At 40.9% G+C, this 20745-nt stretch overlaps 1 protein-coding gene across 2 annotated transcripts in view; it reads left to right on the plus strand.

Annotated features, from left to right (window-relative positions):
* The window catches only part of WASF3 (WASP family member 3), a 129545-nt gene that overhangs the window by 40193 nt on the left and 68607 nt on the right, over nt 1–20745 (plus strand). For both annotated transcript variants that reach the window (XM_082700205.1, XM_082700204.1), the window contains exon 2: nt 17784–17877. The gene's annotated coding sequence lies outside the window, so the exon portion shown is untranslated. The remainder of the gene's footprint in view (nt 1–17783; nt 17878–20745) is intronic.

Genomic DNA, 20745 nt, shown 5'->3' on the forward strand with positions numbered 1-20745 from the left:
CATGTTTGTGACTCATTTATTATAACAGTGTTTCTCATGTCCTGCATCATAATAACATTTTATTACAAAAACAAAAACAATCCAAAATGCCCTTACCGGCCCATTCAGATTGTTGTATGTATCCATACTCTTTCCTTTTTACTGCTGAGTTAAACCATGTTATGGATGTAGGGTTTGTTCAGCCATCCACCCAAATAACATTTGAGCTGTTTCTAGCATTTTTGTATCATGAATAAAGCTGCTAAGTTTTAATTTCTTTGGAATAAATGCCCATGAGTGTGCTTACAGGGCCCAATGGCAAGTGCACATTTAGTTTTCAAGAACTTTCAGGGCGCCTGGGTGGCTCAGCGGGTTAAAGCCTCTGCCTTTGGCTCAGGTCATGGTCTCAGCGTCCTGGGATCAAGCTCTGCATCGGGCTCTCTGCATGGCAGGGAGCCTGCTTCCACCTCTCTCTCTGCCTGCCTCTCTGTATACTTGTGATCTCTGTCAAATAAATAAATAAAAATCTTAAAAAAAAAAAACCAACTTGCAAACTGTTTTCCACAGTAGTTGTACCCATTTTACATCCCTATCAGCAGTGTATGAGTGATCTAGTTTTCTTTGGATCCTCATCAGAACTTGGTGTTATTACTGTTTTTACTGTTAACTGTTCCATTATGTATATAGTGATATCTCATTGTGGTTTTAATTTGCATTTCCCTAGTGGCTAATGATGTTGACAATTGATGTTGGCTATTAATAATGATTACCATCAATGTCTCATCTTCAATGAAATGGTTCTTTTTTTTTTTTTAAATGAAATGGTTCTTATGTCTTTTGCTCATTTTATACTTGGATTGTTTGCCCCCCTTTTTTTTTAACTGCTGAGTATCTTTATATATATAATATATATAATATATATATATATATAATATATGCTGATGTTTTATATATTCCAGATAGGAGGCCTTTGCTGCATATTCAGTTTTCAAAAATTTTCTTTGTGTGTGTATCTTGTTTTCATCCTCTTAATAGAGTCTTTGTAGTTCAAGAGTTTTAAATTTTGTTGCTTTTGTTTTTGAAAGTATTTTTGCTGGATAAAAACTCTGTGTGCCTGTTTTTTTTCTTTCTTTCTCAAAGTTCTAAAAATGTCACTCCATTGCATTCTGATTTTCATTATTTTTGATGAAACTTCATGTCTTATTGCTGTTCCCAATATTCAGTATGGCTCTTTTTTTCTGCGGTGGCTTTGGATATTTTCTCTTTATCATTGGTTTTAGCTGTTTGGTTGTGCTGTGTCTAGATGTGGTCTTCTTTGTATTTATCCTCCTTGGAATTGAGTGAGCTTCTTGGATCTGTAGGTTGATGTCCTTCATCGCAATCTGGAAAGTTCTCAGATGTTGTTTCCTCAGATATTTCTTTGTTCCATTCTTCCTCTCCTCATCTTCCAGGACTTCCAGTTACACCGGTAGTTGAGCCGTTTGATGTTGTGACACAGATCTTGGGAAGTTTTGTTGTTTGTTTTTAAATTATTGTGGTTTTTTTCCCCTCTTCAGATTTGCAGAACCTTCTGCTGTTTCCAGTTTACTGTTAAGCTCATTGTAGTAGTTATTTTGGAAGTCGTAATTTTCATTTCCATCTCTTCTGTTTAGCTGTTTAGTTTCTGTTTTATTCTGCTGAAACCCTTCCCTGTTCATGTTTATCTGTTCATCTTTCTCATATGGTTCTTTAGTACATTTAACATAGTTATGTCTGCTGATTGCAACATCAGGGTCATATATGGGTGTATGGAGATAAAAACTATATGACTATTTTCCCTCTTTTCTTTTAATAATGTTCTTCTTCTCTTATTCCATACGTTTTTATTGTGTACTGGTCATTGTGTATAACAAACAGTAAAGACTGGTGAATATCTGCCCCCCTCCCTCACCCCAGAAAAGGGCTTGTCCCTTTTTTGGTCATGCTGCTAATGTGGGAGACCAAGCTGGGCCTGGACTTTGCTATAGCAAGAGTTAGATTGAGTTCATCATTACCTTCAAATATTTTGAGAATGGGATCAGGACTTTGTTTTTGGTGGAGCTTCAGAATGATCCCAGTAAGACCTTGGAGATCTCTATGTTTTAGAGTGAGGCTGCCAACTTTCTGAACAAGGAGGGGCTCTCAGTTTTATAGCTTAGCCGCTAGTTTTAGGGATGCTGATGGATTTTCTTTGCTTTCCAGTCTGGCTTTCTTCTCAGGAGATCTCTCTTTGTCGTCCTGTTTTTTTACTTTTTACTTATTGTAAAAGCGAGTGAGAGAGAGCAGAGGGACAGGGAGAGAGAGAATCTTAAGCAGGCTCCATGCCCAGTATGGAAGCCCACACAGGGCTTCTTGCTACCCTGAGACCGTGACTTGAGCTGAAAGCAAGAGTCAGACACTTAACCAATTGAGCCACCCATGCACCCCTGCCCTACTGTTTTTTACAGGAACTTTTTCAGCTCTCTTTTCTTCCTGCTGCTCTGTATCCAGGGAGATAGGGAGCCTGCGATAGGGAGTCTCTCAACTCTGTGTTCTGTCTCTGTGTGCACTGTCTATATGTATTTGGTAAAAACCCAAGTGAAAGAGTTGGCTGGTGAGTGCAGACTTGCCATGTTTGGGGGGCTCCTTGAGATTCTGACCTAACACTTTGGCTCATGTGGAGACATTAGAAGTTGGTTAATGAGCACCTGGGTGGCTCAGTTGGTTAAGTATCTGCCTTTGTCTTTAGTCCTGGGACCTAGCCCCATGTAGGGCTCTCTGTTCAACAGGGAGTCTGCTTCTCCCTCTCCTCTCCCCCTGTCCGCCACTTGTGCACGCACTCTCTCTTGCTCTCTCTCTCTCTGTCAAATATAAAAAAAAGAGTTGGTTAATAGTTCAGCTGGTATTTTCTTACCCTTATTTATGGCAGATTCTTCCTCTTGTAACTCTGCTAGGGATGAAAACAGTTGTGGATCACTGGTCTCTTTGGAAGATCTTGTGAATATTTGGTATTTACGTCGATTCATCTTCTTTCTGTTCTGAGCTTTTTTTTATGGGTTTCTTTTTCTTCTTTTTCTTTTTCCTTTTATTTGGGGGGGGAAACTTGTGGTTTTATAGCTTTATTCAGCTTATTCTCATTGTTATGGAAATTTTTTACTTTTTTTTTTTTTTTAGCTACAGATATATTTAACATTTTACTAGTGAAGCATCAATAGCTTCCGTATTAATTTCTGATCCTTAGGCAATCTGTTTCCTTAAGCAGTGGTCTTAAAAACCTTCTGATTATGTATTTCATAATAAGAAAATGAGCACAGAAGTCCAATATATGTATATCTTACAAATTATAGACATATACTACTTTATTGAACTGTTTTTTTCCACATTTTAAGACATTAAGCATTATAAGATTCTTGAAATTTTTAAAATTTTGTATTCATTTGATACTGTTGATAGTGGATATAAATGTATTTCAGTTCATTGCTTTGATGACTGAAGAATAATTTAAGTTCTCGTAGATCTGTTTAGATTATGATTGTATTTAACTCATCTAACTGACAAGAGGACAGATATCAGCTTCACCATTTTCTTGTTAGCTTATTCTTATATTAGTATTTAATCCTTTTGTTGTTGCTTCAGGAAACTCTTCTTTTTTTTAACACTCCTCTTCCATTTTGTGAGAATTAGTTTCGCTCAAACTGGTTAAGATGGTTTGTAATTCTACTTCCCCAGGCCCCCATAGACTGAAACCCTGCAGAACATCAAGGCTGCTGGTAGCTATCCTAACCGGGACCCTGCTTTCTGGGTAGGGTAATATTATACTGTGGGGGAGGAAGACTTTTCCTCTGCCCTTCGAGATCCTTCTAGCAGGACTTAGAATCAAATTGACCTTAGACAGATTAATGGGAGAAAGATCAAATCCAGTAGAATACATAAGGGGAAACCACACAGACATGAAATTTCAAAGACAGTGAGGCAACATGAATGAGCTAAGGAGAGGGGTAGGGTCTGAGGATACAAAGGGGAGGAAGGCCATTAGCAGGAAGGTGAGAGATGTTTGGAAAAACAAAGATTTCCCTGTTATGCAGATCAGTTACTTAGGTAAAACCTCTGTGGGGCACCTGGGTGGCTCAGTGGGTTAAGCCTCTGCCTTCAGCTCAGGTCATGAACTCAGGGTCCTGGGATCAAGTCCCATATCAGGCTCTCTGCTCAGCAGGGAGCCTGCTTCCTCCTCTCTCTGCCTGCCTCTCTGCCTACTTGTGATCTCTGTCTGTCAAATAAATAAATAAAATCTTTAAAAAACAACAACAAAAAAAACCTCTGTAATAGTTCTCTTCCTGATACAGGCTCTCCTTTCCAAAGTAAATTTAGGCAGTTGAGGGACAGCTGAGAGCTCCTCCTGCCCCGCGGACACACCTGTGTCTGCCAGATTTTGATTACTTTTAACTCAAAATAATGTTGATGCCAAAGTGGCCCATCCTGGGGCAGCCTGCCCTTAGCACCTATAATACCTCGTATGATGAATGACTGCTGACCTGTTGTCCACAGGAAGACATATCTTACCTGTGTTAACTATGAATAAAGCTTCTTTTCCTTTCTCTCTCCCTAGTCAGTCATTTTGTGTCTTCATTCCTCCCTGCCTTTGGTGCTCTGCACTTTGTGGATCATTGTCCTCGAGAACTAGAGCCAGTTAGGGATTCTGGGAGCAGCTCCTCCTTTCAGATTCTCAGAGGTGTCATTGCCTTTGTTCAGGCAACTCTCTTGTTGCTCTGTTAGAGTAGCTGTTTCCCCCTCAGCCCATGGCAGGCAACATCTAGAACCCAGCAGGATCCTTCAGGAGGGATGCTTCCTTGGTAAGTCCTGGGCGTGCCATCTCTGTAATGTTATAGAATGGAAGTTACAGTAATCCCATGGGAATCAGTTCATTTAGACAAAGGAAGGCATCTCTGCTATAGGTGGCCTGGGAGTTTAACCTTGCCTTTGCCTCTTAGAGGCTTGGGATAATGGTCAGCTTTCCCTACTCTCTGAAAGGTACTCATTTGTTAGGTGGGGTTTATAATACCTACCTCTGCCCTGCTCTTCGAGCTCTAAGGATTAAGTGATGTGCTGAAGGTAGGAGTCCATGATAGATTTCCCAGAGCCTGAATGGCTTAGGTAGGTTTGCTGTAGAGAGATTGTGAAATTTACATTTGATAGTGGAGTGCACAGTGAGGTGAGTGGGATGGAAATTTAATAGCTTTCTATTTCCCAAGTTTGCTCTATGGTAACATTCTTAATTTCAAAAGGAAGGAGATGGACAGTAGTTAAAAAGCGGTGGCTCAGTGGGTTAAGCCGTTGCCTTCGGCTCAGGTCATGATCTCAGGGTCCTGGGATCGAGTCCCGCATCGGGCTCTCTGCTCAGCAGGGAACCTGCTTCCCTCTCTCTCTCTGCCTGCCTCTCTGTCTACTTGTGATTTCTGTCAAATAAATAAATAAAATCTTTAAAAAAAAAAAAGCGTAATCTCTGGAAGCAAAGACTTTTTCGGTTGGAATCCCAACCCCACGATGTATTGTGTGATCTTGGGCCAGTCTCCTCTGTTGCCCAGTTTCCTCCTCTGTAAAATGGGGATCATGTTGGCATGTTCCTCGGACGGTTGTCATGAGGATCAAGTGAAAGACATAAACATGGAGGGTGCTGGAGCAGCGCGTCCGGCTTGGCCTTGCGGGCTCAGTAAATGTCAGCTGGCATGCTTCTCTTTTTTCCGTTCTAAATGCCCTGGTGTGATACAATCCTGGTTAACATTTCAGCCCAACAGAGAATTTATAATACAAATCCTGACCAAAAAAGGTGTTTTAAATAAGAAATCTCAGCGGTATTTACTGGAGCTGGGATTTTCTTTGTTTTTTTGGGTGATTAGTTTTGGAGGCCAGATATTTTCAGCACTTTTTTGCATGAATTTAATTTCCTTGTGTTCAGGTTATCAGCAAAAGAGGAGCAGGAGCGCCTGCTCTGTGTCACTTCCGACCTCTGCAAAGCAGCAGGGCCACCCCTGCCCGCCGCTCCAGCGGATTTTGTCAGTTTCCCCTCTGCACATCTCTTCCCGCCTTCCCACTTCTGTCTTCCTTCCTTTCCTTAATTGTTGCAGGAAGGTGTTCTGTAGCGGTGGTGGTGACGATCTTTGTTGGTGGCAGGGGAGAGACTATTAATATGCAGTTCTTTTAGGTTGAAAATTCTTGAAGTATGCATGTTATGTAGTGAGGGAGAGCCATCATATATCAAAATCGCATGATTTTGTTAATTATAGTGTCCTTTCAGTATTTTTAAGTCCAGTAACTCACTAAGTTGCCTTCATGGATTTTGGCCAGTTAGGAAGATTTAAGGGCCATTTGTTTTAAGCATTGAGATCAATAAAGTATAGTATTTAATCTTATTGTATTTGTAACATTGGAGAATTGATACTGTTTATATGCCTTTGGTTTCTGGATTATGTAGTATTTATTTTAGTAAATTTCCATGGAATTTCATTTATCTCTGTAGTTGTGAAGGGAGAAGATAAAATTGGATATGAAACTTGCTGGAGTGTGTTTTGATTTCAAGTCTTCTGACCATCCCTGAATGGGTTGTTGCCACTGAATTCTCTCAGTTTACTTTATATGTGAGTCAGTCACTTAATTGGGTCCCCTGTGCCGCAAGGCTCTTTAGACTTGAGGTCTGTCTTTGGGAGAGTGGCCTTTTCTTGATTTGGAAAGAAGGCTGACGTCATCCATTTGGGATTATGGTGGGTGGTGGAGAGAACAGAACAGAATCTGGATCTTGGCATCTTCACGACTTCGGGGTTGCCAGATTTCAGGCAGAATTCAAACTTAACCAAAAACTACAAAAGCAAAGGAACTTTTGTTACGTAAAATAAACATGGGGCTTTCAAATATCAAAATGCCTCCTGTTTGGAAGATCCACATGTCCATGCCCTTTCTTTCACTGGATAAATTGGCCATCGTCTTTACTTGCAGAAATCCGACAAGAGCTGGGTGGGGCATGTCTTGTACATTGGCCACTTGCCATAGACATCTGCTTTGTCGTTTTCAGACAGGTGGGTGTTAACTACAGTCACTTGAGGAGAATGAGAAAGCAGCCTGTCCTCTGCATTCACAAAGGCCTTGGTGTTTCCATTTCCCCTTTGCCACAGTGGCCTAAGTAACACTGCCCAGTTGTGTTAGGGGTTAGATGGGGATTGCTTCTGCCTCCTTGTGTAATGACAAGTGCACGACAAGTGCCCAACAAGTGTGAATTTAGCTTTCTGTAGTAGCTGCTGCTAATTAAACATCTTTGCTCCCTGCCGTGTTCTTTGACAACATGGCTCTTCCTTCCCTCATGTTTATACTCTGAGGGGGTGGGGTGGGGTGGGGTGGGGTGTTGCCGTTGACCTTATTTATAGAGGCCCAGACAGTAGTAACTTCCCCAGAGTCCACGGCTTCTGGTGGCAGATCCAGGCATGGAGTTCCCGTCTCTGAAGCTCACATCTCTGTTCTCTCCCCATTATTGCGCAGCTGCTGGTCCTCAGAAAATGTTTTCTCCAAGATCCTATTGGATGCCACTAATTAAATGATTACTGCTTAATTTAGAGCAGACAGAACTTAATGCTAGAAATATTTTCAGTGGCAGTAAATTACTTTCTAGGTGACTGAAAGGTGGGCACTCATTTCTGGGTGGTGATGGTTTTTTCCCCTTATGTTGGTCTTCTGTCACAAGCTGTGGTAATCCTGTAGTCTGGTGGTGAGCCATTCAACTCCCTGATTACTTTAGATTTAGTGGACATTAGGTTTTGACTGAAGATGTGCTACAAAGTGTTGCCGCTGTGCTTGTCAGTCTTCTTTGAGGACACAGGGTCCCCTGGGGGTGGAAGTTGATGGACCCATCTGCTGCATTGTCTGGTACTATAATTTATCCTCAAGGGGGAAAACAAGTAACTGCAGGAACTTGTTGAATGGCACATGGAATCTTTATGTCGGGTTTGATATTACAGAGCTGGCTTTGAAATAGATTTTGATTTTGGAATATATAAAAATTGTCACGGGAATGAAAAAAAAAGAGGCCTCTGCCACACAGCGGTTACATCTGCTGTTTCCATCCGACATTGCACAGATTTCCTAAGTACTTCTGGGCGTTTCTGTAACAATTCTCTTTGTCCACATTTAAGACTCAGCATATTTCATGAAACCGAATGGTAACCCTGATTTGGTTTTGATGTGTCTGGTTTCCAGCAGGATGTTGATTGCTGACTGTTTGGTATGTTGGCCTAGGTTGTCCTGACGTTTCATGTGAGTTTGAAGAGGAAGGATATAGAGTCACGGGGAGCTGAGAGCAGCTGCCGCTGGTACCTTTGTTACATTTGTCTTTCTCTTGAAATTGCTATGGAAATGTAGAACTCCAGGGATTAGTTAAAGATACAAAAATAAGGCACTCTCCCTCGCTTGACCACTCACGACAGGCCAGCTGGTCCCTGTGTAGGGGCCTGGGTGGGATCCGTGGCAGCATTGGGCTGGGGCTGATGAGAGGACGGGTGAGAAAGTCAGGGTCAACAAAGCTTAGGAGAGGGCTGGAAGTTAACTGTGTGAGACCTGGCCTGAACAGAAAGCAGGTGAACCTCGCAATCAAGGAAATCAAGACACAGTTAACAAGGGAGTCAGGTTCCCAGGTGCTCACAAACCAACATGCAGTCAGAAACCAGGGACAGCTTATAGTACAGGAGAGCAGAAGAGACTCAGACCAGTTAAAGAGTAAAGCTGCTTTAATCATCGTTAAGAAAATCGCTTTTTAAAATTTCTTTATGATGGCCCGGGAATGGCTTCCAGGAATTTCTCACCGAGTTGCAGCTGGGATGGTGGAGCCAAAGGGCAGAGCAGTGCCGTTGTTGGAAAGTTGGGAAAAGAGAGACATTTGTCTACAGGACGGTTCTTCGATAGGTGGCATCATAAAAAAGAATTCAGTGTCTGCCTGTTATGTGCATGATTCTAGACATTAAGAAATGTGAGATTCAGTTTTTAACGCTCCCGGGGCTTCTGAGTTAAGAAGACAGAGCATGGGCGTCCCGAAGCAAACCACAACGGAAGTAGATGTGTTGAGTAGCCCCCGGGTGGCACTCCTCGAGAGCTCTGTTGGAGTTGGGGGGAGAGGGGTGACTCGGCTGGGCTGAGAGGGACAGTCCAGGAAACCCGGTGGAGGCCACAGGCTGCGTCTTTGAAGGGGCTGAGTTTGGAGTGGTAAGTGGGACTGAAGGTGAGGAAGCCGGAGGTGAGCCTCTCCCCCGCCTTCAGGTGCCGTTTCAGTCTTTGAGCTAGCTTCCTGATTTGTAAGATGGTTAAAAAATTCTGCCTCTTCTGTTTGTATTAGGATGGTTGTGGAGATTAAATGAGATGATTCATTCGAGAAAGCCCTTTGTAAGTGACACAGTGGGTTCAAATTGCCATTAGTAGGGGAAAGCCTGTGGGACAACAGGCTTTGTTGTAATTCATTTATCACGTGTAAATGAGGTTGTACTCTTCCATCAGAAGCGGTCCATGAAGGTCACGATTGAATGTAAAGGGAAAAGGTCAAGGAACTGTTTTTAAGCAAGGTTAGTATACGCCTGAGATTTCACTTACAAACTTACAAAGCATAAGTAGTATTGAAAATTAATGTTGAATGTATATCTGAAGTGTTTTACATTTTTGGTTAATAAAAAGAGGAAATCTATTTTAAGAGTAAGTTACTGAGCTATGAAAAAAAATAGAAGTCCATTTAGTAGCAAAATTACATGATGCCTCTCATTCTGCATTCTGAAACAAGACTATTTTTAGCATCTCTTTGAATCAGTGATGAATTCCAATTACAGGATTCAGTAATTAAAGCAGAGAAAAATATAACATCGTTTAGGCAAGAAAATCTCTCACTTGAATTGGATCTCTTTCAACTTTTAAGCTATTATGTTCAGGGACCTCCTCAGGATCATTGGTTTGTCATCTTTGTGGGGTCACAAGCAACAGGAAAAATGCCAGAACATCAGCCAAGGACACAGTGTCCCACTTTTAAGAAAGGAGGTTTAAAAATTCTGGGATTCTGGGATGTCTTAATGGGCAAGTGTGTTGTAGCTCTTATTTGCTAAATTCTGGAACAAATCTTCAGGGACCTCTTGGCCTTGCCCTGTTTTCCTGTTTTTCCTGTTGGTCAACTCACTCCCCCACTGGGACCACCACTGTCCCTCTGTCTCCTGCATCTGTTTTGCCTCCTCCGTTCTTTCTTGTGCTCTCAGGCTGTTTCTTAGTGTTGTGAATGAAACTGCCTAATGGTGCCAGTTGGTACCCCTCCACATTTGTATTTAGTGGTTGTAGATTGTTCCATAATGTTGCTAAAAAGCGTTTAAAAAACTTTGTCGAAGTCAGCAATCTTTTCTCAAGCTGAAAGCCTTATTTTATCTCAAGCAAGTTATTTATCTCTTTATGCCCCTTGCAAAAAGCTCATTAACCGTTTGGCTGAATCGAAATAAGTGTTCTGTTGACCCAGATTCTCCTGCTCTTTGCTCGGTTGAAGCTCAGCACTTAAAAGCACTTAAAGTGGTGACCCATGGGGGCCAATATGAGGTCACTGGACACACGCAAGTCCAACTTTCCAGGTTGAAGTAGGTCAGGAAGAGGCATTGTGATTTTTTTTTTTACCTAGGCATTCAAGAAAATTCACTTATTTGGCAGATGTTTTCTGAGTGTGGGCTGTGTGCCAAGCACTGAGCTGGGTACTAGGAATTTATGAATGAAAATGAAAATGAAAAAAATTTTCATAGTGAAGAGTAGAGTAAGGAGTCAAAAGTGTTAGGGCCCACAGGTGGCTGGATGCCCAGGGCCAGACCTCTCTGCCATAACCTCAAACAAACAAACAAACAAAAAAGCCTTACTGTTTGCGGCAGGCAGAAGCACCATACAACTAGGTAATCCATTTTGCCTTTGAAAATGGATTCCATTAACTGTGAATTTCTGAACATTTTAACCTCTATATTTTTTGATCTCTTAGCCGCTCAGTGCATTGCTGTGATAATGAATAACTAGGCCAATTTAAGAATAGAATGAAATCTGAACTTCGATCGTCTTGGCTTTTTAGGATCCTGTTTGCTCATGTATTCACTGTTTGTTTCCTTCTGGACCAGGAGGTTGTTGTGAACGATTCTCCGCGAAGCCCTCGGGGTATAGAGGTAGATGCAGGCGACCCTCCCTGGCGGGTGGATGTGAGCGGGTGTGGAGGGGGACAGGTTGGAGTTAGTGGTGGTGGCAGAGAAGTAGTAAGTGGTAACAGCAGTGATGGGTGCTGTTTGTTGCTCACCCTGTGTAAGGCCCACAGTGCCCCGTGGGATAGCTCACATAACTCCCCCAGTCTCATTTTTGTAGTTCAGGAAATGTAGGCTTACATCACCTGCTGGAGTGCTGGAGTGTCTAAGTGCAGTTCAGTTCCGGCTTGCGAGCCCACCGAACTGGGGCATTCGGTACTGTCCCTTTGGTTGGTGGGCACGGAGAAGGGGGGAAAGTGGCTCTTTGGGGAAACTGAGCAGTGCTTTGTGGTGAAAGGGACCCCGAGCCCACTCGCGGGGAGGCCCAGAGAGCAGGGAGAGGCAGGTGCTCAGAAATGTGGAAGTGGACAGCTCAGGAGAAGCGGCAGAGGACGCCCCACAGAAGGGCAGCTTGGGGATCCTATTCCAGAGTGGTGGGATAGGGAGGAGTCTTTCCAGGGAAGACTGTGCCCAGCTTGGTGGCAGCGCCCAGAAGACAGAACCAGTGAAACAAACTGGCAGGCCCGTGGTGTCGACGGGCAGGGTGTGCTGCCTCCCTCAGGCCACATCTGGTATTTGTTGTTCTGAGCGGGGCACCTCCTGGAAGGACAGGTCGGAGAGCACCTGGGAAAGGCTGGAGGGACGGGGACATCGAACCCTGCCTTCAGATACTTGGATGTTTGCTGAGCTGAGGCTGTGGTAGGTTCTACTTGGTTTCAGTGGGCAGAACAGAGCGTTGGTTGGTTTGCAGTTAGAAAGATGTAAGCTTTCACTGAATAAAAAGAAAGCCTTATTTCAAATAGTATTTCTTAACAAGTGGGGTTCTAAACTCACACACAGCTCCCTCTCCCTGAACAGTGTTCAGGCAGGTGGGTCCAGGGAGAGCGAGGGCGGAGGAGAGCTCTGTGCTGCTTGGGGGCTGGATCTCAACCCCCTTCTAATCCTTGCCCGTGAGTTTCCATTAGCTTTCTGGAGACGGGCAGGCAGATGCACACTTTTTTTTTTTTTTAAAGATTTTATTTATTTATTTGACAGAGAGAGATCACAAGTAGGCAGAGATGCAGGCAGAGAGAGAGAGAGGAGGAAGCAGGCTCCCTGCTGAGCAGAGAGCCCGATGCGGGACTCGATCCCAGGACCCTGAGATCATGACCTGAGCCGAAGGCAGCGGCTTAACCCACTGAGCCACCCAGGCGCCCAGATGCACACTTTTCATTTCGTGAGCAAGCGCCGGACCTGGTGCACTTGATCCTGACTTTCTCAGGCTGTCCTAATAGTTAAGTGATGATACAGCACTTATCTTTATATTAACTCTGTATACTCTGTGCATCTCACAAGGTAGTAATCAGTCTCATGGTGTCACTTTGAGCCCCATGCAATTTGAAGTCTTTTCCCATATATTGCAGTGGCCACTTATGTTGGGTCTCTTACTGCGTGCTGCCCGTGTCTCTGGCCACTTAGCACTTTCAGACTTGCTGTGTGGTGTCTTTCCGGGTATGGGCTCACCTTTGTCTGACTTCTGGTTGTATCTCTCACACACAGTAGGATAGTAAGTGTTTGAATGGACCGATGAGTGGTTGACATGACCCAGAACTTTATCTGGGCTATTCGATTCTTTGACCATTATTAGCCCAGAGGTGTGGACCAGCTGTGATCTCTGCAAAACTCATATCAGGAATTGATAATTTGTTCCTTGTATTTTACTAGGTAGTTACACAGTTCGTTAAGCTAAGGGGAAGAAAATATTATTTTATGATCCTTGTATTAAGGTCTGGGATAGGTACTTTTTAATGAACAGATTACCCAAAACCGGGAGAATTTTTCATTTGCACTCATAATTAATGTGATTTTATTAATTATTAAATACGTGAAAGTGAACCTGGCTGAGCGTGTGATACCTATAGGTGACCAGTGAACATCAGCTAGCTGCAATTATTTCTGTTTTATTCACAGCAATATCCCTTCTGTGACTTGTTTCATATTTTTTGTATTTATTTACTCTTTCCCACCAGATAAAGCTTTCTGGAGGCCAAGACCTTGTCTTATTACTTAGTGTTTTGTTTTACCTTCTACAAAAGAACTCGCTCATACATTGAATTGAATTGTGGGGCCAGCTAAGTGTGTCTTTTCTGGCTCTGATTTCAGACATGTAGGGCTGATCCAGCCTTGGGAATTAGAACACACGTGTCAACCTGAGAGGCCAGGGAGGGAAAATGCCAGACTGCCGTTTTACTGTGTTGTCAGATGATTCTAGCTAAAACATTCTTATTAGGCATTCTGATGAGCTCTGTTTCTCTGAAGCTAACGGAGGCTGCGTTGGTTCGAAAGTGCCTAACAGTCTTGTAAATAGAACTTTATATGTGAACAGTTAAGAACAGTGACGATGTGGTCTCCTGGGGAAGGAGGGATTTAGAGTTTGACTCTGGTTAACAGGGTAGCCCTGGAAAGCAGGGCAGGGGAACAGCTCTCTGAAACAGCTTCTCTTTGCAGAGCTAGAATTGGGAAGCTGTAAGGGGATGGCAAGGACCAAAATAGTAAACAAAGCCTTATACAATCAGATTAGGATAACCTTGGCAGATTAACAGTGACTCATTTGGACACAACCTGTTCTCAGGTTAAACGTTTTCGTGTCCCAGAGTTATTTTTCTCACATTGACTTGGATGTTGTGGATAACTAAGATAAAGGGGCATATTACTGTGGACAACTTTATTATCATTGACCTTTTAAAATGCTCTGGAGAACAAAATTAGGTGTTTTGTGAGATTAAATTCAGTCATTCCTCTCAGCAGAGTGTAGAGGAATGTAAATTGAACATCAGCTGAACTCCTTAGAAGGTGAATAGATTTGTAATGACCGGAGCTCATCATAAAGCCATTTGGTCCTCATCCATAAATGTGTTTGGAAATAGGAAATAGAGAGTTACTTACCCTGGTTTGATTATTCTTGGTCTGTGATTATTCCTTGCAATAATGTCATGGTACCATTTTTTCTTTTCTTGCTTTTTACACTGAATAGCATAAGGAATTTTAATTTTAGCAGCATTTTAGGAATTAGGCTGAGGTCTGATGCCATCATATTGAAAGTAGTATTCAAAACTTGAAGGAGCAGGGATAAGTACCTCTTAGAAGGGAACTTTGTTTTATTTATTTATTTTTTAAGATTTTGTTTATTTGAGAGAGCGCAAAAGTGAGAGCACAAGCAAGGCAGAGGGAGAGGGAGAAGCAGACTTCCCACTAAGCAGGGAGCCCAATGCTGGACTCAGTCTCAGGACCATGGATCAGGACCTGAGCCAAAGGCAGATGCTTAACCGACTGAGCCACCTAGTGCCCCTGCATGGAATTTTAGGGGGAGGAGTCCTTACAGATCATCCAGTTTGTTCCTTTGTTCATTGGCTTGTTCATTCATCTATTCAGCAAATACCTGAGTGTTCATATACCTTTCTCTTGCTATTCCTTTCCCCAGATACTGATAATAACCCCTCAACTCAGTGTTTCAAGCCTGAATTGTTAAGAACTGCACTGTTCGGCGCAGTAGCTGTTAGTCATGTGTTGCTATTTAAATTAACATTCATGAAAATGAAATAAAATTAAAAATTCAGTTTCTCAGCCATACTAGCCACATTCCAAGTGCTCAGTCAAGTGCTCTGTGCAGCTGGAGGCTGCCATTTTGGATGGTGTTCATCTATAAAACACATCCATCATTGCCAGACAGTACTCTGTCTTCTGAGAGACATTACTTATCATCCCAGCGACTTTATCACCCACCACCTATGTCTCTCAGGTTTGTTCCCTTTAAAAAATTCTCCCATCTTATTTTAGGTCATCATCATCTGTCCTCTGAATTAAGGCACCTGTGTTACCAGGGCTGTGATGTCTTTCCTGCCACTTCCTCTCCTCAGTGTCTCCGCTCCCTCCCTTGTGGTCTCTTAATACTGTGTATACACTGAATACTAATTCCTTGTGTGTACGCTTTGCTTCTGGTGGACCAAGAGGTTGTGGCAGTTGTAGGACTGGGCTTTGATCTTCCAGGGTGGGGGGACGCACCATGCCTGACACATCACTACAATAAATAAGTGTTTATTGAGCAGCTAAAGAGCTGACTAGATGGGGGGAGGAGGTTGTACTGGGTTGGATTCTGAAGCTAGGCACAGCAGGGATGCATGGAATTGAGAAGTAGGCCTTCATGCTGCGGGAGCATCATGGATGTGGGCCCGGTGGTAGGAAGTGACAGGGCAACCGTGCTCTTAGACCACGGCCACAGAGAAGCATTTTCAGCACCATCCATGGGACATAAATAGAATTTCAGTTCTGGTGTTGCATATAAATGTGTTTCCCTGACACCTCTAAGTAGAGGTGCTGGATTTCACACTTAATAACCTTTAACTGTAGCTTCAGAGGAGTTAAAGATATGCTCTACCCTGTAAAATTAAGCACCACACTCACAAAGTCTAGTTGATTCTTCCAGACTTTTATGGTTCCTGACTTAAGTAAGGCATGGGAGCAGCTGAGCAGGAAAGAAAAATGCACGTGTATGTGTCCAGAAGGGGGCTCATACAGAAGAGTGACCGCAGCCAGACAGACCGATCCTGACCCTGCTTCCTCCAGGCTCTGTCATCCTGGGCATATTACCTTCTGGTCCTTGGTCTCCTCACTTTTTGATGGAGATGGATATTACCTGCGTTGTGAGGATTAAGTTAGAATGTATGTGACATGTGAGCGCTGTGCTTAATCCTGAGTAAAGGTATTCACCAAGTGATAACTGTTACCAAATTAATAGTACATAGCATTTTAGGCAAGTGGGAAAACTCACAGTTGTATTTCCCAAAGGAAGAATTGACATGATTGCTAAACACAACTGGTCATCCTGAAAACATGCATGTCGGACCCTTTCCTTCACAGTTAGCTAGACAGACCATCTCTAACGTGAAATATATCGGGCTAGTTACTTTCAGAATCATGCAGATAAGGTGATCTGGTAGAGGTTAAAATTGGGCCCGGAGAATCAAAAACCTAGGGCTGATTCTCTGTGTTTGGAAATAAGGTGATCACTAATGCAAATTACTTAGGAAAAACTCACTTTTCTTTTACTGTGCATAATCAAGAGCGTGCTCCACAGCTGCTCCTAAGGAAGGGGAAGAAAATTATGTGCTGCTTTTAATTTTAAATAAGCAAACTCGTGGGACGTGTGTAGATTAGAGGATCATTGAATGATCTGTTTTTTCCCCTACTTTCAAAATGGTAGTGACAGTCTCAACTATGTATGTTCTCATCTAACCGGCCTACGTATAATTCATGCATATCCAGAGAATCCGCTTCGGGAGACTCAGAGCTGCTTTCCCTTTCGGTAATTGTACCCAGCTCCCTTCCTGTGCCTGCATGGCCTTTGCCTGGCCTCACTCCTCCCTGCTCCTTGTCCCCCGAGACTGTTGGATGTATCCCACTCCACCGCCTCCCTTTTGCTTTCACACAGCTACCTTATTGTATTATAATTACTGGCAGGCATTGGTCACCATCACACGACTGTGAGTTCTCTGATGAGCAGGCAGTTTCTTACTTATTTTTGTGTCTGCATTGTTGCCTTACAATGGGGAGACTTACTCATACAAGATGCTTGGTCAGCTTCTGCTGAATTAACGAGCGATAGTCACCAAATTTTTCTTCTGCGTATTCTTCCTAAGTGAACCATAACTCTGTTTGGGTAGGGAACTCTGTTATCCTTTCTGGTACGGCCTAGCTCCAGAGCATTTATAAACAATATCGGATTGCTCTAGAGTCTTGTTGTTATGAATATCTGTTATTCTGGAAGCAGTTTCTAGGGTAGATTCAGCAAGTATTAAATCTTCAATACTGCTTTATCTGCATACGTTCTATTAAGGTCTTTATAAAGGGACCACCGAGATTTTTATTGAATTTAAACAGATTTTTAAAAAAGATTTATTTATTTATTTGGGGGGTGGTGTGGAATAGGGACAGAGGGAAAGAGTCATAAGTAGACTTTCTGGGGAGCCCAGAGCCTGATGCAGGGCTTGATCTCAAGACCCTGAGATCATGACCTGAGCCAAAACAAGGAGTTCACGCTTGACCAACTGCACCACCTGTATTTAAATTCAGGTGCCCCTGAATCTAATATTTTTGTGTGAAAAATTGATACAGAAGCTCTTGTCTGATAGAGTTCTTGTGTGAATCACCTATGTTCAGTTCATTGTGGGCAGTACTAAAACCTTAAATATATGTGTGTGTTGAATCTATGAACTGAGCTGTTCAGTTGAATATACCTGTAATATGCTTGGCTTTTTGTTTTTCTGCCCCTAAGCTATTTACTCTGATTTCTTGATGTTAATTTCAGAGCTCATTCCAGGATAGGGAGTTGGAATTATACAGGAATTCACATACCTTATTAGCTCCTTGCTTAAACTAATTAAAAAAACTAGTTCTGGGACTAGAACTCCCTTGATGAAATTGTTTAAATGTGAAATTTGAATTTAAGACTTTTATGAAGACTTGGATGCCTTTTACTTACTGTTATTTAATTTTTTTTTTCAGTTTTAATTTTGATTGCTGTACTATTGATATCTGAGCCAAAGTGGTGATGCTACCTGAGGGGAATTTCTGCAACCCGTAAATCAGCAGTTATACGGTAAGGATGTGTACCTCTTACCCTTAAAGCCAATTAATTTCCTTAACATTGTAGTTCAGAATTTTAATTTGAAATGGAATACTATAAAATAGTTTAATATTTCAAAATATTACATATTAATATATTTTAATCTATAAATATTAGAGTTTTAACTCCTACTCAACAGTTCAAGAATTTGAAAGAGAAAAAATGTAACTTGATATATTCATTTCATATTATTTTTGTGTGAAAAACAAAAGTGGCTATATAGTTTATGACTTATTAAACTTGGGTCTCATTTTTCCTTCCTCATATTTTTCCCATTTACTTTTTATCCCTGGGTTTTAATTAGTTTTTTGTAATCTGATTTTTGTTAATAATGAATGGATATGAGCAGTCAAGATGATAAAACCTAAACCTCATTGTTTTTTACTACAGCTTACTCTGAACTGAGGTGGTGTTGACTGAAATGAGGTTTTGAATTATTTAGAGATTTAAATGATCTATATTAGCTCTATCTTCAAGGGATAATTCAAGAGTAATGAAACATGGCCAACCAGTAAGGCGAGTTACTCCTTTGAGCTTCATTTTCCATGTACAAAATGTTTATCATTTGTTTTATAGAGTTGTAAAAATCAAATGAGATGATCTATGTGAAATTGTCTTTTTCTTCCTTTCATTTATTAATTTTTTTGGAAAGGTAGAAGGAAAATAAACAAGTCTGTTGATTTTGAGATGGGCTTTAGAGAGAACATAATGTTCTTAATATCCTTTAGAGGAAGGGATGCTGGAAGACTTGATCTTCAATTCTGTCTCACTTCGTAGACAAATCATTTCATTAATTTACTATCAGAAATTTGAATTTTGTTTTCATACTTTTACTTTCCAGCTGACTTTTCAGGAATATATGTGTATTTCTTGACTGTAATGAAACTAAGCTAAAAATCATTATCAGATATCTTTGAAAGCTCCATACATTTTGAAATTAAATATCACATTCTCAGAGTCCCATGGGTCAAAGAGGAAGTCACAAGGGAAATTAGAAAATATTTTGAGTTGAATGAAAATGAAAGTACAACATATCCAAATTTATGGGATTCACCTAAAGCAGTACTTCCAGGGGGAATTTATAGTGTTGAATGCTTATAATAGGAAACAGAAGCTTTGAAACAATAATCTAAACCTTTTAGATTAGTAAATCTAAACCTTTACCTTAAGAAATTAGAGAGCAAAGAGCAAATTAAACCCAGAACAAGCAGAGAAGAAGTTACCAAAGATATGAGCAGAAATCATTGAAATAGAAAACAGAAAAACTGTAGGAAAAAAGATCTGTGAAACCAAAAGCTGAGTTTCTTTTTGAGATCAATAAAAATTGATCTACTTGTAGTTGTTCTAATCAGGGAAAAAAAGAGAAGGCAAAAATTCCTAATATCAGAAAAGAGAGACCATCAATATAGATTCTACAAATGGAAGCTCAAGGGAATATTATGATAACTTAGATAAATGGACAGATTTCATCAAAGTCACAAGGTATTTATCTTGATTTCCATGCTTTCACTTTACAGGTAATTTTTCAGGAATATGTCTTTTTTTTTTTTAACCTTATTGAAACTAAGCTAGAAGTCGGTATCATATTATCTATGAAATCTCCAAATATTTTGAAATTAAATATCATATTCTAAAAATCCTTTTAGAAGGAATGGATAACATGCATAGCTCTTTATTCAAGAAATTGAATTTGTAGTTAACCCCTCTTTCCCCCCAAAAAACCCTCAAAGCCCAATTGGACTCACTGGTGAATTCTACCAACTTAACTAAGAAAGAAGTAAAGCCAATTATATACAAAATCTTCAGAAAATAGAAGGAATACTAATTTATTTTAGGATGCCATTATTACTCTGATATTAAAAAAAGAGGTATTTCTCAGAATACTAGCAACCTGAATAAGGTTTATATCAAAAGTATAATACATCATGCTAAAGTGTCGTTGGTTCTTCTTTTGAAGATCATTATGTAATTCAATCATTATCAACAAACTACACAGAATTCTTCAAACTTGTATGATCATCTCACTAGGTGTAGAAAGAGCATTTGACAATAGTCCTAATTTATTCATGATAAAAACTCAGAAAAGTTGGAGCTTTCTCAACTTGATAAGAGGTATCTATGAAAGACCTACAGCTAGTAATTACAATTATTGGTGAAAGACTTAATGTTTTTGCCTCACATTGGAAATAAGGAAGGATGGTCACTTACTGTTCTTACTCAGAATTGTCCTAGTCAGTGCAAAAAGAGATAAAATGCATATAGATACAGAAAGAAGAAAAATTAAAGTCCATGGCAAGGGACCTGAGAAATGAGCTTTTAGCCTTATAGTCTCTGTAATATAGGGAAGGAGACAGTGGGGGTGGGAATAAATATTGAATGCCTGTAGACAGTATCTACTACATTTTGGTTTCTGTGGTTATGATCTGAAAGTCATAAGAGCAAGGCCACATTTATATGACTTGTTGGTTTAAGTTACTGTTTTCTCTAAAGTTAAAAGTCAGCATAATCTGATGGGAGAGTCTCAGTTCAGCATTTCTTCTTTCTTCTGATATAACCAGAAAGCTTTGTGTGGAACTTAAAAGTTATGCATTGGTTTAAACTTCATTAAATAGCTCTTAGTTTTTGATTTAAAGAAGAGGCTATTTGAAACAATGCTAAGATTTTTTTAAAATTCTAAGGCAGGGTAAAAAATTACTTGGTAAATCTATTATAACTATCATATATCTTTGGATGAGTTAAAATTACTTCATTTGCTTGTTGTCTGTATCTTAGAATACATTGACACGTTTTGTATAATAATGTAAGCCACATATTATGGCCGTTGATTTGTGCTAAGTAATT

This window comes from Mustela nivalis, assembly GCF_964662115.1.
Source record: "Mustela nivalis genome assembly, chromosome: 15".
NCBI classification, from domain to species: Eukaryota; Metazoa; Chordata; class Mammalia; order Carnivora; family Mustelidae; genus Mustela; species Mustela nivalis.